Raw genomic sequence first — 6,000 nt, 5'->3', positions numbered from 1 at the left:
ACAACAGTTCCTGCAAAAACTGATTGAGATAAACGCGGCCATCTACGGCTATTATTTCGCGGTAAAAAATAAGTCGTCAGCGAGCATTCTTAGTTCCGCTTCAATCGAACACCTGACATCACTCACAAAAATATGACAGCCTCTCCACGTCGTGAATGATGTTGATTGAGGCGAAGCTCTGGTGGTGCTGATCATACTGATTTTATTGTTCATAGGTAATGCTCATGGTGCTGATATTTTATTATTTCTCATAGGTAGTGCTGAGTTCCGGGTTGCATTTCGACTTCATTATTACTGCCTTAAAGGCCGACGACCAGGCCCGAGATCCTGCAAGGCAGAAGATCCTCCTCACCATGGGGGAGGAGGAAACAGGCAACGGTGGACAGGGTAGAAGGGGGGAGAGGAGGAAGCGAGGGAAATGTGGAAAGCGCGAACTGGTCGTCGGTCTTTAAGGTAGGTGAAATGCAGAGCCAGGCATGCAAGGGTTGCCGCAATTAGATAAGCATTTGACTGCAGCGCCCTCTCCTGTATAGAGGTTGAGCGGCAACATGCAACGTTTCTTTCATGATATCCCCAGCTCTTGAGTTACTACCACATCTCAGAGCCTCCTACTCGTCCCTCAGTCGCGGCCGAGTGTTTCAAGCGATGGACTAGAAATCCGTTGGGGTCTCTCCGCACAGGTTCGAATCCTGATGACTACGCAAACATTTTTTTCTTTTTTTTGAGCACGGACGTACGGACGGACGGACAAGGCTAAACCCTAAGGAGCTTTGCCACTAAAAAAACAAAAGCACAGGCGGGGTCCCGTTCCCCTGAGGAACACCCGATATCAAGTGCTTTCTGAAGTATCACCCCCGACAAACATATATTGATGACGGTTCACAAGATAAAAATCAATCTATTTTATTAGTTTTTTAATTAATTTTTTACTGTTGGCATGGCAAAACTAAAAACATTACCCTATCCGTCTTCTTCTCCCGGCGAGGGAGTCAACAAAATTTCTTCTGGTCAAATCTTGTCGGCGTTACCCCAACACCAGGATCACTAGGAACCAGGGTTGAGACTTGGCCGGAGCCACTTGGTGCTTCTTTCTTCTCGTGAATATCAGAGCAAAGAGAGCTGATTTGACACTCTAATTTGTTGTCTTGCTTCATACCCTCCTTCCAACCCTATTCTCTTAGGCCTCTGGCAGGATGTCCCTCATCACTTCGGCGGGTTCACAAGGGGTGCTTGACACATCCATGTTTGAGAATCACAGGCCTAGATCATTCTGACAAACACGGGGAATACAAACGATGTCACGCGTGTATTAAGCTGATTATTGTCCGTTAGGGAGAGCATCTGGTGGTCTCGTATAACCTGCACCCACGACACAATCTTGTTATCCGAATTTAACAAAAGGATCAAGACAACTTAAAATTTATTCATGGGTGGAGTGTCGGTAGCATTCATTAATGAGAGAGACTCTCATAGGTTCTGCTTTTTTATGGGTCCTTCAGGAACAAGACATTTAAAAAAAATATTTAGTGGCTGTTCTTAGGTGATTGATGTTGGAACGAGCTAATGAGCTCTTATAGGTGTGTATGGTTTTCATCCTAGCAAAACAAAGACACTGTGAATTAAAACAGAAGTTGGTTTTTTGCAACGTTCCAGTGCAGATCAGACTAAACTTTTGACAGAAATACACAAACTTTGAAGCTCAAAACCGGATTAAAAAACAAAAAAACAATAAAGATATACTAGTGAACAGTAGTGCTGTGGTTGTTAGCAAGCATGCTATTCTCTACTCCAGCTTGCTGGTCGCTCTGACGCGGCGAAAACGGGAAGCTCTTTAGTGAGGGTCCCTCGGTTCCCCTGCTCAGAGGGAACAGCAGAACTGCTCGCCATCAGGGATCACAAGCAGTCATTTCTGAATGCTAACAACAGTCTTCATTTTCTCATGTAGTGCTGCATCCGGTATGGGACAGTACGTTATTACATAGATTTAGTCGTGCATATAGAAGCAAACGCAAGCGCTGTGTGTTTGCATTTAAGTTGCCTGCACCGCGTTGCACGTGCACGTCTTCGCTATGCGGCAATGGAAAACCGCAATTTCGGGCTCCGCGGACAAGCAGCGTGGAAAAGGCAATGGTAACGCAAACAGACAGTGCTTGCGTTTGCTAGTATGCGAAATAATAAAACTCGTTGCTGCTTTACCGGTTTACCAAAGCTAACTAAACAAGCTGCACTAAGCAGACGTGCAAGGGGGTGGGCGTTCTTTCAAACTGCGAAGGTCTGTGGTCCGCGCTTAAAAATAAAAGAAATGTTGGAGGAAGTCTTGTAATTAGAAACCAAAAAATAGGAATCCGGATTTTTTATTTGTATTTTAAGTTCTTTGGTGGGGAGGGAGTGGCAACGAATATGAAAGTTTTATGAAATAAAAATTAATTATAGCTTGAAAATCTAGGTCGTAAATATCCTAATTGTAGTATTAATAATCCAAATTGCGGTAATGCGGGCCCCCAATAAACTCCACAATCTTAAATATACGCCAATTAACCATATTGTATTTGAAGAAAAGTCTGAACTTTGTTTTCTTTGGTGAATATGAAAAACTCTTACATTGTCGTCAAGATAGATGTAGCCCTAAATGTAATAACGGAAACGCCCTTGCCGTCTAACCCGAATTCCATATTTGACTTTTTCTTGTGGGAACATCGTTTCTTAATTTATACGTTTTATAAATCTTTTCAGAACCTCAACACCCGTGGCGATATTTTGTAAAATTTGTATTGAGTCTTTTATTTTGTTTCGATTAATCCTAAAGCAATTAATCAACTAAATGCCCCAAATGATATGACAATTATCTGAGCAAAAAAAAAAATATGAGCGAGAACATACAAATATCGGCGCTTATTTTTTCAATAAATACCAAATTTACATTCTCTTTCGCTTCACGAAAACTTGGTGAACTGCGGAGTCTAGGCCATCCGCGAAGCAATAAGCGTCGGAGAGAGGCACATGACTCCACGTCCCGGCCGGGTTCGTGTCAGTGCGCCCAATGCGAGGCCCGGAGGGACCGGCTGTTGTCTGCTCCGAAACCAACCAACTTCGGTTGAACGTCCACCGCCGAAACATTGCCGTCCGCTGGAGTAGCGAGCTCTTCTGGAAAGGTTAAAGCGATGAGCATGCGCTCAATTTACCCGCCAATCTGTAGCGGGGGCTAATTCCAGGGCCATCCTTTGAGCGGAAGCTGTCGATTACAGGGCTGCGATTGTTGAAATATCGTTCAAAAGACACGTTGTTCTAGACAAAGGGATGATCCGATCTAAGCATCGTTGAAAGGCATCGTGTGATTTTCTTCTGTGCCGTCTAGCGTAGTGTCGATAAAGATGCAATTGCGCGAGTTTAAATAGATTGAAAAGAAAGCGAAGCCTAGAACAAATATTTGTCGGGGAGAGCGTAGTTGCTCTGCCGGTAACGAGGCCTCCGTGGCATTGACCATGGAGTGTTGTCATGTGCCTTTTTCAAATGCCTTTATTGGGTCGCGGGCGGCTTAGCCTCCATGGTTTGCCAAGTTATCCTGAAACAGAGTATAGCTCCAAGGATTATGAAAGTTAAAGAGGAATTAAACACTCCAATATATATATTAGTATCTAAATCGGAAATGTGTGTAAAAACAAAACATGGTAAGAATGTGTTAAAAAAAAAGGGCATCAGTGAAGAGAGGCGCGCAGAACAAGGCGTACCACCATGTATAAGAACCAAAAAGCCCAAGTCGGTCCTAACATAAAATAATGTTTCGATGAACATATTTTTGAGTAAAAAAATCAGCTCTGAGATACCTCTGGAGTTTGGCGAGAAACATAAATTAACGCATATATTAAGAAATAGATCGATCTAAATAATTGAATAATGGCGATTTAGTATCTTTCAAGGCATGTTCGTTTCTACTGCGGGCTCTAAATACCTGAATGGTAGAGATCCTATAGCTTTCCCGACATAGCGTATTCTGAACTACAGCGTGTTTTGTGGCATCATATGGCAGAGTATCCAGGGCCATTTAAGGCGATAACTGAGCATAGTATTATTCATAATCCGCCACAGACCATTTTTTTATAGGCTTGATATGTAACGGTACAGTTTATAAAACTACAGTTTATAAAACAGCGTTCCCATAGGTTCCCAGCACCAACGTTCTCGCTTCGGCGCTCAGCAGCTGCAGCTAATACCTGTTGCAAACAAGGGGTAGTAAATTGCTACTAAAAAGGTAGTAGAAGTAAAAAACACGTAGTGACTGTTGTATCATTCTGTCCGAACCGAGTGCCATGTGTCGGTGGACTATGACTCATTTTTTTCCTTTATATAGCCCGGGTGCTATCAGTAAAACAAGCAGCCGGCAGTGTGCCTACGGGATTGTTGTATTCTTAGAAGCATCGAATAAACCCGCTTCAACCGCTAGCTTCAGTGCTGCAGTTATTACCGTGTAACTACCTGCGGCGTGTTTGAAGTAGTAAATGTTAAATAAAGTGATAGCAACGGTCGGAAAGGGCAGCAACAGCTGCGCATACGAACTTTTATCATCTGTTGAGCGGTTGAGGTAGTAAATAGTAAAAATCTAGTAACGGTGAGATAAAGGTGTTAACTGCTGCAGTTACAAAGCCTTTACTGTTTTTCTTCTTTAAGACTGAACATACCACACATCAGCGTTCCCAAATGGGTTTTACTAGTGAAATCTATATCGAACATTGGAAAAAGTTGCCTCAGAGTGAATTTTCTGGCGTTTCTTTTGTAAAGGTATCAGGACACTCATCGACAAAGAGCGATAATTTTTTTTTATTCGTAACAAGCATCAGGGATATTCTAACAAGCTAGCTCAGCTGCGCTAAAACAATAGGAGCATTGACACGAGAGCCATTGAAAAGATCACGCATTGAAGTCCACGATTTTCATTCTGAAGAGATCGTTGGCTCTTACTTCGCAACTGCATTTTGCTAGCCAGAGAATCAATAATGTTTGAAGTCAGACAGTGCAATATGGGTGTGAATATTCTTTAAAGGCAGGAATTCTTTGGGAAGGTCTTCATATTAATAAATCTTCCCGACACGTTTTAGCTCTTCACCAAAGATAAGAATCATTCCCACTGATATTTAAACAAATGCCAGTAGAAAAATATTTAGCAATTTAGTACTAGACATTAAAAAAATCGTGTCTCCGAGTTTAAAAAAAAAACGGACGAACAATCGGAAGAGCAGTCTTCAAACCGGCCCAAGAAAATAGTTGAATAGATCAAATAATCGAATATTCGTAGTACAATATTTATTTTGGATGAGAGCATTCGATGCGCAGCAGAAAGGCCCGTGGTTCATGACCACGGCACGGCAATATAATAGAGTTCCAAACGGCCGGTACTTATTGCAGGCTTGATAAATTAGAATTTTTTATGCGATCAACCTAGCTGGCCTGGTGCAGTGTTTCTAAATAAGTTTTAAGAACCAAAATTGTCTTGAGACCTGAATGAAAAATTTATCAATGCAACCCTCTTTGGCAGTCAAAGTTTTCTAGTGTACCGCTGACTGTGCCTGACTGTACGTCAATCATGTCTGATTGGCCAACAAGTTACTCTGACCGACAGTCAAACTCCAGTCAGGCTCCGCTTGTCGGCTCTCTGATGGTTTGCTGGTGGCAGTTGGCCGCCGCGAAATGCCATCAAGATGTCTTGGTGGCGATTCCGATTGTACATCGATTGTCTCTGACTGTACGTCAAAAAGCTTCGACGTGCAGACAAACGTACGGTCAAAGAACGGAAAGTTCGTTCGGATACCACTATTTCGACAAATCTATGAATACGAAAAATAATCTATGCTTGAGGAAACGATTTCGGGACGTGAGCCCACAAAACCGCTGATGTTAGAGATATGACGCGCAACCGACCGACAACCTTGATCAGAAGCCCCCCGAAACGCCGAACACGCCACTTTCTTTTGGCCCCCCGAAGGAAAAATCCATCAATGTAACCCT

The sequence above is a fragment of the Ixodes scapularis genome, unplaced genomic scaffold (assembly GCF_016920785.2).
Source record: "Ixodes scapularis isolate PalLabHiFi unplaced genomic scaffold, ASM1692078v2 PGA_scaffold10__122_contigs__length_95168666, whole genome shotgun sequence".
Taxonomy (NCBI): domain Eukaryota; kingdom Metazoa; phylum Arthropoda; class Arachnida; order Ixodida; family Ixodidae; genus Ixodes; species Ixodes scapularis.
This window is presented reverse-complemented; position numbering follows the sequence as displayed.